The 18,302-nt window shown below is 44.2% G+C and overlaps 1 long non-coding RNA gene and 1 pseudogene across 2 annotated transcripts in view; one reads left to right on the top strand and one right to left on the bottom strand.

Annotated features, from left to right (window-relative positions):
• LOC308471099 (leucine-rich repeat-containing protein 3 pseudogene) overlaps nucleotides 1–18,302 on the top strand; it is a 226,852-nt pseudogene that overhangs the window by 51,214 nt on the left and 157,336 nt on the right. The gene's annotated exons all lie outside the window — the stretch shown is intronic.
• LOC308466636 lies at nucleotides 14,441–15,018 on the bottom strand. Its single transcript, XR_013980922.1, has 2 exons — nucleotides 14,809–15,018; nucleotides 14,441–14,777 (listed from the first exon to the last, which is right to left on the bottom strand). It is a non-coding gene; the product is annotated as an uncharacterized lncRNA (long non-coding RNA).

Here is an 18,302-nt window from a genome sequence, read left to right as displayed (position 1 = left end):
TGGGGAGGCAGTCTCCACCATTCCTTCTCTGCCCAGTCCCTGACAGCTAGTCACTCCTTCCAGTAGCAAACTCATGTGATGAGTGCCAACAGGACTTGTAGGGAAAACAGGGCTACTGAGTAAACAAGGGAGAGCTATCAGCATGCTTGTGGAACCCAAAGGTTTGCAGTAGTGCCAAAAAAAAAAGAGCTTTAAAAAATAAAACACCTAAGGGGCCGTCTTTCCTGGCCCCAAATAGCCCACACAGGACTGAAGACACACAGCTGCGCCCGCCACAGACTGCACAAAAGTCTTCCCCAACATGGTGCCCTCCAGATCTTTTCAACAACTCCCATCAGAGTCAGCCGAAACATGTCAAGAGCATCAGGTTGGAGAGAGATGCTGTAGAGTGACAGGAAAGAAAACAACAACAACAACTGTGGGATGGGGAAAGCACTCAGACAGGAGAAACACTGCAACGTTTTGTTGCAGATTTGTTTCTTCTACTTTCCAGCGCTTTGCTCTGATGGGTAAGGATTTACATGCAGCAGCTTTGGTTGTCCATATTTGTTGTGCCCACACAACCCTATTTTAAAGTGTGTACAGGCATGTGAACATGCGTGTACATGCATCCAGGTTTGTACAGGTTAGGTCATGCGAGTCGAATGCAATAGCGTTCTTGTGCAGTCATATGTGAATATTGTGGCACCGTCCACATGATCTTCACTTCATCGTGCAAGCCCACATTTGTGCACCTACTTGTGCATGTGAGTGTGTGATCCCTGTTCCATTTACGCCCCTCCTGGATCCCAGCCGTTGGTTAGGAAAGCTTCCAGTCCCTTCTCTGGGGCTATATTTTCGTCTCACTTTTATTATATTTATCTTTGTTTTTCCTAGCGGCCGCAGAAGTTATTTTAAATTTTTTCAGGATATTAAATAAACGCTGTGGCTGGGGGGGCCAGGGCCCAGAAAACCTAAAATTCCTGCCCCATCAGAAAGAGAGAGAGCGAGAAAGAGAGCGCGCACAGGAAGGGCTCGATAGGAGCTGTGTCTGTTTAGATGGAGCCTTAGCCTTGAAGAGATCAGAAGCACCACAAGCCTGGCTCGAGTTCTCTGGTGTCTGGACACAAACATAGGCAAAAGGCAGGCGGGAAGAGCGGGGAGTCAAAGGGAACACACAGTATGTGCCTGGCTGAGAGATGATGATGAATCAGAGGCGTGACACTTTCCCCTAGTCAGATAACACCATTAGGAAGCTAGTACCGAAAACTGCTAATTATTTAGCACCCAGTGTGTGCCAGGTGGTATACTGTATATTGTATATGCAATATACAGAAATGATGCGCTCCCATTCCAGAGGGTTATATAGTCTGTGTTGGAAAAACTGGGAAGGAGGTCAAGGGGTAGTCAGTGGGGAGGAGTGGGGCAGGAAGTGGTGCAGACTCCCTTCCCCAGGGAGGCAAAGTTTTCAGAAGCTTGGAGGATTACTGGCTGGTCAGAAGCAACACCAGGCTGGGGTCAAATGAGATGCACGGCTGCTGCCTAAAATAGCAGCTGCTTGACTCGCTCCACCACCACCCAAACTGCAACATCTAGTAAATCTTACCTGTCTCCTGGTCTCCCTGGGTTCCACATTTCTCCACCCGAAAGCAGGAGCAGCCAGATATGTGGGAAGGAATGCTAGGTCATCACAGGCAAAGGCAAACTTCTTGTTTTTGTTATGGGAGTGGAAGCAGGAGACAGACTGCCATACAGATAGGTGTGCAAGGTAACAAAAGGACGTCTCTAAAAGTTATGAGTCCATCTTGCCCAAGGCCATCCCCTACGGTGGTCTGGAAAGGGCTTCCAAGCCTGCCTGCCTCCCTTTTTTCAACCTAGATCCATCTGTCTCCGTCTGTTTCAGACCATCTGGAGATATTTGACAACTGGGGTTTCCAGTTTTTGCTTTCCAAATTGTTATAGGAATTCTAAGGTCCCAAATATAAAATAAACACTCATAAATGTATAAGGCAAACATATACATAAGTATGTGGACTGCGCGTCTGAAATAGTGCAGGAGAGCAGTCCTGAAGCCATTTTGACTCTCAAATTGACCTCAAATATTTCTCTGCAAGGAGGAAGGAAATGGGAAAGCCTCTCATCTTTTGCTTACCTGTCTTAAGGCTATATTTGTGTATAAATAGGGTGAGCCTGTGACCTGGATTCGGGAATTAAAGTATTTACCATCACAAAAGAATGGCCAGGCTGCCCAGGTAAAGCAATCAGTGACCATTATCAGGTATCCTGGCAGACAGGTTTTCTGCTGTAGCCCGCCTCCTGTCATGTTTTTCTGCTGTAGACAGCTTCCTTCTGTGATGTATGTATGATGTTTTAGGGGGTGGTCTTGGGCTACTACAGGGTGGGCAATTTCAAAAGTCTATATAAAGGCTTGCACACCATTGTTCTGGGTTCCTCCTCCCTCCTGAATGTGATGAGTGAGGACCCTGTTGCAACAGTTAAATAAAGATCAGGCTTACTAGCCGCTTTGCTTCTCAATATTCTCTGGTTGGCCTCTGTTATTTTCTCCTACCGATAAGGAACCCACTTAAGGACTCTATACGGGCTCTTGGATACCCCATAAGGGAAAAGGAGTAGTTTTTTCTTATAACAAAATGGATTCTGGTATCTCATGTTGAGTGTTTTCCCCATGGATGGGGAACCAACATTGTTTGTTTTAAAAATTAGCAACCAACAACTTAATTTGACAGAGTGTTTCTAAGCACGCACACCCAAATTGTTCTGTGTCTAAAATATGTATCATTTAAAAAAACAGAACTATTTGCAATATTCCACAACAGCTTTCAATAACAGAAACATCCCAAGGCTGTGAACACGCCACCAGCTTAAAACATAGATGATGCTTTTTCTCAATCTTTGATTGAACCTGGTTTTGGGGGTAGAGGAAAGCATCAAAACACAGCATTCTATGAGAAACTGTGGAATGGATACATATGATTGATACGGATTGTGACTAATGTCATTTGTACACTGCTTCCCAAGGGAGCAGTGGGCGCAAACGGGATGCAGAGTAAACAGAAGGATGTACACACCTCAAGTTGCCTGCAAGCATATCAAAATTGGAGTTATAGCTATTTAGAGAAGCTGTAATCCGGAAGAAGGAGAAGCTATAATCTGGAAGGAGAAATCTTTTCTTTCTTTTTAAGACAGACCACCTTGCAACACTAAGTTTTCAAAGGCTGCACCGCAAAAATCAGAAAAGTGCAAAATCAAAAGGATTGCTACATTCCAATCCACACATTAGTTTGGGAGGTGCAAGAGCTGGTCAACGCACTTTGAAATACGGACCGATCAACTTCCTCAAGTATGCCTCATTTTAATATGTTTAAACTGCCAATAACTTTCTTGCCACATTCAGAGAAGTATAAATAAAACCAGTATATAACTTAAGTTCCCATCTGCACCTTGGTCTGCGAGGTGCGGACCAGATCTGTTCATATCGGAATTCACAAAGATTTAATTTCACAAGCATCCTTGGCTAGCAACTCATGGTTAAAAGTGATCCCCTTTCAAAAGCTATTGGAACATTGGTGGCAAGATGATACCCTCTTTCTCTTACCAACTCTCACGCCTCTTTCCTCCTGAGAATTCTTTTTGCTAGGTGAACTTATTCTTATAAATTCCAATCAGTTGCCGGATTTACATATAAGCTAAACAAGCTATAGCTTAGGGCCCCACTCTCTTGGGCCCCCCCCCCCAAATTAAAGAAACAAAATTGGATGTACATTTCCAAAATATAAGATAAAAACCAAGTAAAAAAACCTACATACAGCAACAGTGTTTTGTGTTGAGTAGGCTCCTATGCTGTAAATAATGAACCCTGTCTGCTACCCTGCTCCCTAAAATATCACTGGTTCGCTCATTTCTATATATAGGGTACCTACATTCTGCATGGACTGGTTGCATAGCAACACGTGCAAATGGCTTTAGATACCTATTAGGTCCATAAAGTGCCACATAGCATATATTCAAAACAAAAAACAGCGACAATTTGTTGTTGACAAAGGACAGCTGGACATATAAAGGGCCCCATTACCTTCAGTAGCTTAGGGTCTCATCAAACCTAAATCCGGCCCTGGTTCCGATGTAATTGCACATTAACTGAACATATCATTCCTTATCGCCAACGGAATTTTGGATAATGAACCTCCTTTTGTTTCATGGAGTAAAATGTGTGAAATCTGGGGGGAAAGAAAAGCCATATTCTTTTCGCCGTCATTCCAGTGACACACCAGAATGAAATTATTCCGACAGGCAATGGCAGAGACTGAACACTCACACATTTCTCAAAGATAGATAGCACTGCTGCTTTCTCCCTCCCAACCCCCTTTTTTTCTGCCAAGCTACCACAAAAAGCCAAGGAATGAACTGCAAAGCATTTGAGAAAGGGAACCACTTCATAGGCAGCTGCCTTGGACCTTGGGCGAAGACCTCCCCTCTCCCCCAGCTGCCACCCACAACAGCCACTCAGGCGAGTGTGGTTAGTGGAAGAGTCTACACACCATCAAAACACACCGAATGGTCCGATTAAAGGACGACCTCCCAGAAAGTCAATCACGAATCATCATCCACATAAATTGGGCAGGGAGCCATGAGTTTCTCCCTCCTTCACTCCCAACCCCTCTTGCACAGGCCTGTTCTTTGGAAGAGCCAAGGTTCTAGGAAAAAAACAAAACAAAGGGAAGGGTGAACGAGAGATTTAGAGAAAAGCTTTGGAGACTTTGCCTGAGTTTTGATTCCCCTCAGCTCACCAGCTTCACAAATTACCAAGAGTAAAAGAAGAAGAAGAAGAATGTGGATGTTCTTTATTAACCTTGAGGTAAGATTTCTAAAAGAAATGAACTGCCCTGGAAAATGTAAGGAGCCTCAAGCAGGCGAGGACTGGCCAAATTAAGTATTGTGAGTTTGATCCAGATTGAGGCTACAATCCTAAAACTTGGAGTAAAGGTGAAGGTACCCCTGACCATTGGGTCCAGTTGTGGACAACTCTGGGGTTGCAGCACTCATTTTGCTTTACTGGCCGAGGGAGCCGCCGTTTGTCCGCAGACAGTTTTTCCGGGTCATGTGGCCAGCATGACTACACTGCTTCTGGCGAAACTAGAGCAGCGCACGGAAACGCTGTTTACCTTCCCGCCAGAGTGGTACCTATTTATCTACTTGCACTTTGACGTGCTTTCGAACTGCTAGGTTGGCAGGAGCAGGGACCGAGCAACGGGAGCTCACCCCATCGCGAGGATTCGAACCGCCGACCTTCTGATCAGCAAGTCCTAGGCTCTGTGGTTTAGACCACAGCGCTACCTGCATCCCACATAAACCTTGGAGTAAGCCTCACCAACTCTAATAGGACTTACTTCTGATGATTGCAGGTAGTCCTAAGACTGTAGTAAGCTGCCATGAGTCTGCAGAAATAATTCTGGGGGGACGGGTCACAGTCTATGACTTGCAATTTACGGGTTGTTGACCTATGACTGAACCCCACACACCATCACATGATGCTGCAGAGACGCATAAAACAACAGTGGTGATTTACTGCATTGTGTGGTTTTGTACATTTCAGAACTAACTTCTGCCAAAGTGATTTACTTGCCCCTGTAACAATAACAGAGTACAGCACTAGAAAGACATACAGCTTTAATTTGTCCACTGAACAACAATACAGTGGTACCTTGGGTTAAGTACTTAATTCGTTCCAGAGGTCTGTTCTTAACCTGAAACTGTTCTTAACCTGAAGCACCACTTTAGCTAATGGGGCCTCCTGCTGCCACCGCACCACCGGAGCACGATTTCTGTTCTCATCCTGAAGCAAAGTTCTTAACCTGAAGCACTATTTCTGGGTTAGCGGAGTCTGTAACTTGAAGCGTATATAACCTGAAGCGTGTGTAACCCGAGGTACCACTGTACTGTAGGACTTTAGTCTAAATTAAACCCCCCTAAGGCTGAATTCCAGATATTTTACACCAAACCTGCCTTGGTTATGGTGAGTGCCAGAAACAGGGTCTGAAACCAGTCAGATTCTTGTTAATCTTTGCCTATCTGCAACAAAAAGGAAAATATAACACAAAACAGACCACTCTTTAAACAAAAACGGGAGTCTTTGAGGGGGTTGGTCAAAATGGTCAATAACTTACACTATATACATTTCTCCTTGGAATAGTTCTTCAACTTTTCTCAACAAACACAAGCAAGACAATTGATCCTCACTTCTTCACCCTGTAGTGGCTTTTAAAATTAATAATAATACTGTAGCACCCTGCTTGTGGTTAACGCTTAGCTGGAATGAAATATTCAACGCAGCAATAGAGAAATTAAAATAATAATTTATTTGTCAGACAAATAAATGAGAGGCACAGTGGTATATGGTTACCAAGCTCTGGCCTGGTCTCCTGCCATTATGGCCAGCACTTATATTCCCTCAGCCCAGCTCCCTTGCTCCTCCTTTGGCTGCCTCTGTCCAATCAGCCTGGTTGAATTTCCTATTGGCTGATTGCTACAACCAATCCTAAAAGATACACCCATTTCCTATTGCCTTTTATGGGATACAAAAAGCTATATATTCTTCTATCTATAAATGACAAATAAGTAGTCATATATCTTACATTTGTCTCAACAAGGAACCTTAATTACCAGCTCACCTCTTGCCCTCCTTGCCCTATTGCCCTCCAAAACAGATGGTTAATAATTTTAAATTTTTATCTTAAACAGATGTCAGAGATCTTGGGTTCACATTCTCATGCATCATCAATGAAAGATCTCCTTTTTGAAGGTCTTTAAACAAAGGCCTGACAACCATATATCAGGAGTGCTCGATGGCGTCTCCTGTCTGGCAGGGGGCTGGGCTCATTTGCCCCTCTGGTCTCCTACAGCAATATGACTCTATGAAATAAGAATTTAACATTTCTTTCTTTCTAGATCCTTTGCATAATTACATTTAAGCCAGTATATTTCATACATTATCATAGATAGCTTTTTACAAGAATAAACCTTCTCAAAGTAACAGGAAGGAATCAGTTTACAGCCTCAAAATAAAATAGGAAAAAGCCTCTTTTTCTGTTTACACTTCTCCTTCTCCAGCCAGTTGCTCTTGGCCTTTAACCTTAGAAAGATATGGCTCAAGTTTAATGGTTTTTACTATTTACCAACTCTTAATTATGTAGGGTGGTGTAACCTTGCCCTCAGCCTGTAATTCCCTTTTTACGACTTTGAGAATTGTTTTCTGCTATAAATCAGGGGGCCCCCTTGTCCAGGAGGATAAACATCTTGCCAAAGTACTTAGGCAGCTGGTCTTCTGCCTGGCATAAAACATTTGAAAATCTTTAAGCTCATTTTAAAATACAGACCCTAATCAAACTATAAGCCTTGATAAAAATGCAGGCTATGATTAGATGCCTCATTCCCCCCTTTCAAGCTCAAGGACCTTCATCCCAAGTGTCCTTGATAGCTTGACCTTCATCATATTCCTGAGGTAAAGCTCTATATAGGGCCATGATATGAGGTAGAGTTTCATTCGAAATCATCTTGCTAATTGTACTTCTAAAACATGAAATGATACATGGCACCATACATAAAACCATTATTACTACCGTCAAGAAAAACAAGCAAGACAATAGTATCCCTTTGAGTCCCGCAACATTAGGTAACCAGTTGGTGAGCCATCCCATATCCCATCCTTCCCATGTTTGTACTGGGACGTGTGCTATACTCTCCATCTTTGTGGCCAACACACGGATTGCCTCACCATTATCAGAAATGTTAAAGCAACAGGCATTCCCTGTCAAGTTCAAGACTCCACATAGGCCTCCCTGCCTGGCAAGTACATAATCCATTCCCATTTTCAGCTGCAAAATGGCGGCTCTACTTTCATCCAGCTGTTGTGCAATAAGTCTCAAACTCTGGGCCGTTGCATTGGTTACAAGTTCCACTACTGCTTGCAATCGAATTATTCTGTTTAGATTATAAATAGGATCCCGTGCCCCTTGTATGAGCTCACCAGGATTCCAGGAGGCAGGCTCATAATAGGCTATAATGCGCTCTGGTGGCCAATCATCAGTATCGCTCCAACTTTGGGTACTTCCTCCTGCTATATGAGAAATATCAGCGTTTCTTCGTGTACGCTTGGCCGAATTAGTGGGCATAATCCACATTGGTGGTAATACCCATCCCAGGAAACAAGTCCCACTCCATTTGGAAGGGAGCTTCTTGTATGCCCATTCTCCACATATCCACCACAACCATCGGGTCTGAGGTTTTTGGTACGTGGAGTGCAGAAGGCGAAATATCAAAAGGGGTACAGAGTTCACAGTGCAGTATGTTAGATTGCCTTTTTCTGTCACAGTTATGTTCCATACCACTTTCCATGCATGAATAAAAGGAGGTGCACAGGGCAAGGTATTCCGAGTTCGATAGGTAGTACCGTTTACCCAGGTTTGACTATTCTTAATATAATCCCAAGTATAGTGACAATGAGAAGAGCCTATCATGGTAGAATCAGCTGCATCTGATAATTTATGTACACAGAATTCCCCTTGCACAGGTATAACTCGTATTGGTTTAGTTGAGTTCCATCCGGGGAAATTCTGTACTTCTGTTTGGTGTGGCATTTCGCTTACCATACCAATGGCATTTAATGGTATCGGTAATAAGGGCATACCTCCCTCTGAATCATCTGGCCCAAGAGAGCAAACAAGGCAATTGGTCCTATTTGCAACATTGGCTACCATCTCAGCTAAGCCTACCCACATATTGTGGTCATGGCGGAATCCATATTTAGTAAATTTGGTCAGATTCAAGGACCCTTCCCCTTCCCAAGGGATCAGGATTAATAATAAAATCATGTTGATGTGTAGTATATGCATTCCTTCCACAAAAGATTACCTTATTGTGATAGCATAAAAATATTAGCCCCAATATAATTCCCCCAGTGACAGAAATGGGGAACCACCAAGACCAAAACATATATCCCAAGGATCCCCAATGAGTAATATCCTTGATAATTGTTCCACAAGGGGGGGCAGTCAATTAATTGTATTAGAGAATCTTCCCGTTCACAATCGCTGGTTTAGACGCTCCTCAAGCTTCAGGCGTGCGCAGGTCAGCCAGCTTCCAGGTTGTGGCTGCAGCAGGCCGGTCGTCTAATGTTGCCCGTGACCTAGCCCGTTCCCCGTAGGGCTAGATACAGGGGTTTTTGGAGAGAGTCAGTTTTAAAGGATTAGAGGGGTCACCTTTGCACGTCCAACTGCCTTCGGACTTCTTCAAACGGGAGTGATGAATCCAGGGGGTCACCTCAGCTACCTTCACCGCTGTTGGAGTAGAGAGCAAGACGGTGTAAGGTCCACGCCACTTAGGTGCAAGTGGATCTCGTTTCCACTCTTTCACCCATACGCTATCGCCAGCCTGGAACTGATGAATCGGCTCGGCAATGCTGCACGGCGTGCGCTCGAGGGCCCACCTGTTAAGAGAAACAAAAACACGGGAGAGAGATTGCACTTGTTCCTGTGTCACATGGTCTCCTATTTGTTTGAGGTCAGCTGGAATATCCTGAACAAAGGAGGGCGGCCTCCCATACAGGAGCTCAAAAGGTGACAACTTAAGTCTTTTTGTGGGTGCACACCGAACACGAAACAGTGTTATGGGTAACACATCCACCCATCCTAATCCCGTTTCCTGGGTTAATTTTGCCAATTGGGTTTTCAGAGTCCGATTCATTCTTTCAGTTTTCCCTGAACTCTGAGGCCTATATGCTGCATGCAGTCTCCATTTCACTTGTAGGACTCGACATACTTCTTGTACTACTTGATCAATGAACGCTGGCCCATTATCACTTCCAATGCATCTAGGTAACCCAAACCTCGGGATCAATTCAGTGAGGAGTCTCTTAGTTACCTCTCGTGCCTTTTCAGTTCGGGTGGGAAAAGCTTCAACCCATCCGGTAAGAGTATCTACAAACACAAGGAGATACTTGAATCCCTTAGAAGGGACCAGCTCTGTGAAGTCCACAATTAGGCTTTCCATGGGGACATATCCCACATGTTGGATTCCAGGAGGTTGTACCGGTCCCTGCCTGGGATTGTTTTTAGCACAAAGAACACATTTCTGTGAAATGCAAGTTGCTAATTGTGATAGGTTAATAATATACAACTTCCGACTGAGACTCTCTCTGGTTGCAGTACCGCCAAGGTGAGTAGATTCATGATAATTTCTTACAATTGTGCCTGCTAGGTGATGAGGTACATAAATCCTATTGTCCGGCAGGATCATCCAACCGTCCTTCACAACCGCTCCTTCCTGTTCAGCCCACTTCCTCTCTTCTGGGGTATAGTGAGGTTTAACTTCTCCTGGAACTACCTCTGGTATGAGGGCTGCTATAAATCCTCCCACAGGCTTTTGGGCTGCCTCTCGGGCTGCTTTATCAGCAGCATGATTTCCTCTGGTTATTGGATCCCTTCCACGTCCATGACCTTTGCAGTGCATTACAGCAATCTGTTCTGGAGCCCATACTGCTTCCAACAGGATTTCTACTTCAGGTCCATATTTCAAGGCCTTCCCGTGGGCTCCGATTAGACCTCTTTCTTTCCATAGAGCACCATGTGCATGCAGGGTTAAGAAGGCATATTTAGAATCAGTATAGATGTTTGCCTTACATCCGGCTGCCAATTGCAGAGCTCTAGTTAAACCTATAAGTTCAGCTTTTTGTGCTGAGGTGCCAGCAGGCAAAGCTTCAGCTTCCACAACTTCCTCATTGGTGACCACAGCATATCCTGCTCGTCTGGCACCTTCATGCAGGTAACTGCTACCATCAGTATAATATACAACATCTGGATTTTTCAATGGTTCATCTTTCAGATCGGGTCTACTGGAATAAACTTCATCCATTATTTGGAGACAATCATGTGATTCTTCATCATCTACCTCTGGTAGGGGCAGCAAAGTTGCTGGATTGAGCATATTCACTACTCGTAGATGAATCCTGGGATTTTCACACAATAGGCCTTGGTATCTAGCCATCCTTGGGTTTGTTAGCCAATAACTACCCTTATATTCCATGAGTGTCAGAACAGCATGAGGTACATTCACATACATCGTCTGGCCGAAGGTAAATTTATCAGCTTCTTTGACAAGGCTTGCAGTGGCCGCTACTGCCCTTAGGCATGGAGGCCATCCTTTTGCTACTGAGTCCAATTGTTTTGACAAATAAGCTACTGGACGATTCCAACTTCCTAATCTCTGGGTCAGGACTGCCGCTGCAATCCCATTCTGTTCATGTACATACAGCTGAAAGGGTTTTTCCGAATTAGGCAGTCCAAGGGCTGGGGCCTCCATAAGTCGTTGTTTGATAACTAAAAAGGCTTGTTGCTGCTCAGGTCCCCATACGAATGGGTCCTTTTCTGCACCTCGAGTGCTTTCATGTAAGGGCTTGGCCAGACTGCTGAAATCAGGTATCCATAGTCTACAAAACCCTGCTGTTCCCAGGAATCCTCTGAGTTGTTTCCTTGTGGTAGGTTCCTTGATAAGGCAAATAGCTTCTTTCCTCTCTGGCCTCAATGCTCGTTGTTGGTGTGAGATGTCAAAGCCCAAATATTTGACCTTTTCTAAACATAACTGTGCCTTTTTCTGGGAAACTCGGTAGCCAGCTTCCCAGAGCAAGTGGAGCAGTTCCTCTGTCCCTTCTTTACAGGTATCAAAATCCTTTGCTGCTAATATAAGGTCATCTACATATTGCAGAACCACCTTTTCTCCAGGTATTGAGGGGTAACTTGTTAGATCCTTCGCCAAGGCAGTGCCAAATAAAGTTGGGGAATTTTTGAATCCCTGGGGCAATCTCGTCCAGGTTAGCTGGCCTTTTGTTCCTGTTAAAGGGTCTTCCCACTGGAAGGCAAATATAGGTTGGCTCTGTGGTGCCAGCCGGCAACAGAAGAATGCATCTTTCAAGTCCAATACAGTAAAAAATGTTGCTTCTGGTGGGATCAAACTCAGCAGGGTATATGGGTTTGGTACATTTGGGTGCAAGGTCTCGATAGCCTGGTTTACGAGCCTCAAGTCCTGTACTGGCCTGTATTCATCTGTCCCAGGTTTCCGAACAGGCAATAGAGGTGTGTTCCATTCTGATTGGCAGGGCTTAAGCAGACCATATTTTAATAGGCGGTCCAAATGTTTCTGGATGCCCTCTGCTGCTCGCCGGGGTAAAGGATATTGCTTTACAGATACAGGGGTAGCCATAGGTTTTAGGGTTACTACAATTGGAGCTATATTCTTAGCCATTCCTGGTGGGCTATTTTCGGCCCATACTCCTGGTGGCACCTGTAGGGTTCGGAGGAGCTTGTTTAACTCTGTATCCAATGTGGGTTGGACTTGCAGGGCTGACATTAGGCGCCATGATTGTTCCTTAGGTACTGAGAGGGAAATTATTCCTGCTGCCTTTGATGGCAGTTTCATTTCTGGACCTCGAGGAGTGAAGGTGATTTGGGCCTGCAATTTGGACAGCATATCTCTACCTAAGAGAGGTATTGGACACTCAGGTATATACAAAAACTGATGGGTTAAACGATGTCCCCCAATCTGGCATTCCAAAGGTTGGAGGAAAGACCTCTTAGCTGACTGACCAGTGGCACTTTTAATGACTACACTTTTGGATGCCTTTTTCTGCAATAGTTCTGGGAGTACTGAGTATTCAGCCCCAGTATCAATCATAAAGTCTATTAAATGGCTCCCTAATTGAATCGTGACCGTGGGCTCCTGGAAGCCTAACTTTATGGAGTCCGGTCGTTCCTAGTCTTGGGTAAAATTCTCCTCTGCCAGTCCAATGAAATTGTCCCTACTCCGTCCTTGTCCAGGTCTCTGATATCTTCCATCTCGGATCATTCCCCGTCCCCGTCCCTGGTTTCTTGGGCCGGAGCCTGGGCCTGGGCCTGGGCCTGGGCGTACTTCTTCCAACCTCAGGGGTTCAGGACACTCCCGCTTCCAATGACCCTCCTTCTTGCAATTCGCACATTGATTCCTTCCCAGTGGTGGATTCCTTCCCCGCCCTCTCCCTCCATTTAAGGGGCGGTAGTCTTGCTTCACTGCTGTGGCTAACATTACCATCTTTTCCTTCTGCCACTTCTTCTTCTCTTGCTTCTCAGCCTCATCCCTATTCCGATAAACTCGGCGTGCAATGGCCATAATTTGGCTCATCAGCATCCCTTCCCATCCTTCTGATTTCTGAATTTTCTTACGAATGTCAGAAGCGCACTGGGCCACAAATGTAGCAGTAATCATTCTGCTGTTTTCAGGGGCTTCAGGGTCAAAAGGAGTCCATATACGATAGGCTTCCTGCAGCCTCTCTAAAAAGTCTCCTGGACTCTCATTTGGTTTCTGTTCTACTTCTGAGACTTTAGACATATTAGTGGGCTTCTGGCATGCCCTGCGGATACCTTGCACAAGCGTCTGGCGGTAGGTGGTAAGCCTGGCCAGATGAATTGCATTGTTTGGATCCCAATTAGGATCTTCCAAGGGAAAGTTGTCCCGGAGATGACGGTCAACATTTAAAATATTTCCCACTCTGGCCTGCTCACGCAAATATATCTGTGCCTTTTCAATTATGTCTCTCCTTTCCTCAGTGGTGAACAGAGTATTCAGGAGCTGGCGGCAATCTGTCCAAGTAGGACTATGAGTATTTATTATTGAAGTCACCAAGTCCATCATAGCCTGAGGTTTTTCTGCAAAAGATGGGGTGTGTGTTTTCCAATTCATCAGATCCGTAGTTGTGAATGGAATGTACTGGAGGGTCGAAGTTCGAGGTGGCCGTGGTCCGAGTTGCCCGTTAACCAGCACAGGCTCCTCAAGTGCATCAAATACTCTTCTGAGAGGGGCTACTACGTGATCTTTCTCTTCGCTTTGCTCTAGGGGCCTCAAATCATAGGGGATGGTATTTGTCCCAAGGCGTTCTTTTAGCAGCCTTATACGCCTGGCTGTATTGCTTGCTGACCGATTAAGGTCTCCCTGTAACTTCTGTAATAATTCTCTAGGACTTGGATGTACAGGGGTTTGGGGTAGGCAATCAGTTGTTCCACTAAAAGAGACTGTAGATGGAGTTCTACTGGGACTCACAGGTGGAATAACCACTTCTGCTTGGGCTTTATTATAGGCCTCCAATGCCTCCTGAAGATATTTATCATAATCTATCAAGGAATCGAGTTCTGTGACTCCAGCCCCATTATTCATTCCACTTTCTTGCCTTGGGGTTACAACTGGTGGAGTGTTTGGATTAGGCTCCCTTCGATGTGGAGCATAGGGTGGAGGTGGAAGCACCTCTTCCTCTGGTCCCTCAAAAATGGGTTTGAGTTTATTTGGCAAGATTCCTTTCCTAGCTTCGGCTTTTACAGCCAACAATTTGCATCGTTTGATTTTGCATTCCCTTATCCATGGAGGATTTTTATTTAATGTGCTCAGCCAAGAATCTATATATGAAAATTGTTCTGGGCACCCTCCAGTTTCTTTGGCGATGTTAGACCAAAGTTTGCTTACTAAATTTATATCAAAGGTTCCCTGAGATGGCCATTCAGTATTTTGTTTCGGCCACTCTAATTCACATAACGTTCTCAAGCGTTCTGGCGTCATTTTGACTCCATATGCCCCTGAGAAGGCTTTCTTAAAATTATTTAACATACATTCAAGAGGTGTATTTTCCCCCTTTGAACCCCCAACTCCCATTGTATGGCCCTGTGAAGTATCCACTCAGTCACTCACACACACGCTTCGTGAGATTCCTTGCCCGGGTGAAGTCGCCTTACCGGGAACCGAAGTACTACCCACTCCACACTCAGGTCAGCTACAAATTGTACTTTCTCACACATACAATGCGCTGGATACTTCACCATACTCTACCTCCCAACCTTTCCTTTCCCTACACCAGATCACCATCTGATGTACCCAACCACCTAGCGTACTCAGTTCCCCTTTACTGAGACGCAGAAGTTTGATCAAGACTTCTCTTCCTCCCAATTAATTGGAGGGGCCAAAAACCCCTTAGTGCACTTACCCTTAGTTGGTTGCCTGTTTATTTCTCTGGTTCCCCCCGGTCCGTCGCCGTCGGTGGGCAGGGTATCAGACAGACGAGACTTCTGCGTTCCCCTGGAAAAAAAACTTCCCAGTGCGCGCTGGGTAAGCAGTGAGTGGTCCTCTCTCTTGTACCCTGCCCAGTAAGGCGAAGGGGCTGCGTTCCAGCAGACCACTTATCCGAGTCGCAGGCACCATAAAATGTAGCACCCTGCTTGTGGTTAACGCTTAGCTGGAATGAAATATTCAACGCAGCAATAGAGAAATTAAAATAATAATTTATTTGTCAGACAAATAAATGAGAGGCACAGTGGTATATGGTTACCAAGCTCTGGCCTGGTCTCCTGCCATTATGGCCAGCACTTATATTCCCTCAGCCCAGCTCCCTTGCTCCTCCTTTGGCTGCCTCTGTCCAATCAGCCTGGTTGAATTTCCTATTGGCTGATTGCTACAACCAATCCTAAAAGATACACCCATTTCCTATTGCCTTTTATGGGATACAAAAAGCTATATATTCTTCTATCTATAAATGACAAATAAGTAGTCATATATCTTACATTTGTCTCAACAAGGAACCTTAATTACCAGCTCACCTCTTGCCCTCCTTGCCCTATTGCCCTCCAAAACAGATGGTTAATAATTTTAAATTTTTATCTTAAACAGATGTCAGAGATCTTGGGTTCACATTCTCATGCATCATCAATGAAAGATCTCCTTTTTGAAGGTCTTTAAACAAAGGCCTGACAACCATATATCAGGAGTGCTCGATGGCGTCTCCTGTCTGGCAGGGGGCTGGGCTCATTTGCCCCTCTGGTCTCCTACAGCAATATGACTCTATGAAATAAGAATTTAACATTTCTTTCTTTCTAGATCCTTTGCATAATTACATTTAAGCCAGTATATTTCATACATTATCATAGATAGCTTTTTACAAGAATAAACCTTCTCAAAGTAACAGGAAGGAATCAGTTTACAGCCTCAAAATAAAATAGGAAAAAGCCTCTTTTTCTGTTTACACTTCTCCTTCTCCAGCCAGTTGCTCTTGGCCTTTAACCTTAGAAAGATATGGCTCAAGTTTAATGGTTTTTACTATTTACCAACTCTTAATTATGTAGGGTGGTGTAACCTTGCCCTCAGCCTGTAATTCCCTTTTTACGACTTTGAGAATTGTTTTCTGCTATAAATCAGGGGGCCCCCTTGTCCAGGAGGATAAACATCTTGCCAAAGTACTTAGGCAGCTGGTCTTCTGCCTGGCATAAAACATTTGAAAATCTTTAAGCTCATTTTAAAATACAGACCCTAATCAAACTATAAGCCTTGATAAAAATGCAGGCTATGATTAGATGCCTCATTACTTTTATTTTTTCTGCCCCACTCATTTGGCTGGGTTTCCCCAGCCACTCTTGCTACCCTAAGAGTTTTAACTGACGGGTGCCATAGAAACATTCTAAAAAGTTACATAAATAAATTTTACAAAATATAATTTATTAAGCCCATATGTTTTGCCCACCGCAGCTGTGGATGGAGAGGTGATTTTGCACATGTCCATCCTAGTGCCGCGCTCTCAGAAATAACAAATAGGGGCTCCAGCCATGAAAACCCCACTCATAGCTTCACTAAAACAGACCTTAAGGTGAGGTCTCTCACCTGTAGTAGTTAAGGACAAAACTGTGTGTCTTCTGGAAATCTGTGAGTGGATCTCTTGTCTCTTTTAAAATTTATTTTAATAGTAGTAACAGAGCATTAAGAATTATGATGGGTAGGTTTTCCTGATCTGAATCCTTTCCCTACCCATCCCAGCTGCTCTTTGCCCCATTACAGTAAACATACAGGTATATTATTGCTATATCTGTATTATCCTGTTGGTGTTGCTCCACTCTCACTGCACTTAAACAGGGACAGAATAAAGCAGGGATGGAAGGACACTGAGGAGCTTGGGTTTTTTTTAGACAAACCAGTTTTAACACCAAAAAGTTAACACGACAGAGCCTTTCTCAACTCACTTTTCGCTGCACTCAAACTTTTTTAACTGCCAGTTTCACACCCTGCTCATTCGACTCAAACCTCTGCCATTGTTTAAAATCTACACTTTTTAATACTTTGACCTCATTAATTATCACACACAAACACACACCTCCTGATACAATATGCATTTTTAAAAAAAACCTTAAATGCTGAGTTAAGCAGAAATGCACTTAACATCATGAGGTCAAGTGTTGTTTGGCTCTTAGCCAGAATTTAAAGATATATGAATATTATTATTCAGGGAAGTTTTTGATGTGTGACATTCTAATGTATTTTTAATCTTTGTTGGAAGCCGCCCAGAGTGGCTGGGGAAACCCAGCCAGATGGGTGGGGTACAAATAAATTATTATTATTATTATTATTATTATGTCAACTGAAGGTATGGGTGAGAGTAGATATCATGTTCAAAAGGGGTCTGCTGTGGAAACCAGTGTCCTGTGTTCAATCCTAGCTCAGATTGTAATCTCAAATAGCTCAAGACAAATCCCAAACAGCCACAATTTGTTAACAAAAAACATGAGCGCTCCCTCTGTCATTGTAACATGCAGTATTATTCAGCCTGTGTCATTACTGTGACATCATCACACCGAGTGTTTTCCTGTCTGACATCATAAACAACTGCTGGGCAGTGCTGAAGGCACTTCTAGTTTGTTGAGCATTCAGACAGATAATGTTTTGGGTGGGGGGATTGCACAAAGGTTATGTGACGTCACCTATTCACAGAGCATTCGTCCTGAAATGGGCATTAATAAAAAGCGCATAACTCCCTAGCATCTTTGAGATTTGGTCACCCATCTCCAGTGCAATTTTCTGTCACTTTTCCTTATCAACGTTTTTTGCAGCTAGCAAAGGTTTTGATATCCCGCCTTTCACTCCCTTTAAGGAGTCTCAAAGCGGCTAACAATCTCCTTTTCCCTTCCTCCCCCACAATAAACACTCTGTGAGGTAAGTGGGGCTGAGAGACTTCAAAGAAGTATGACTGGCCCAAGGTCACCCAGCAGCTGCATGTGGAGGAGCGGAGACGCAAACCCGGTTCCCCAGATTACGAGACTACCGCTCTTAACCACTACACCACACTGGCTCTCTTTTTTTTTTTTTGCAGCTAGCAAAGGGACGGGATGATTGCACCAGAAATTGTGGAACGGCAATGTCATGTACAGAGTTGAATAGGATCCCAAAAGCAGCAGTCTGAATGGTCCTAGAACAATAGG

Source organism: Podarcis pityusensis (assembly GCF_964106645.2).
Source record: "Podarcis pityusensis genome assembly, chromosome: 2".
Taxonomy (NCBI): Eukaryota; Metazoa; Chordata; class Lepidosauria; order Squamata; family Lacertidae; genus Podarcis; species Podarcis pityusensis.
This window is presented reverse-complemented; position numbering and strand designations above follow the sequence as displayed.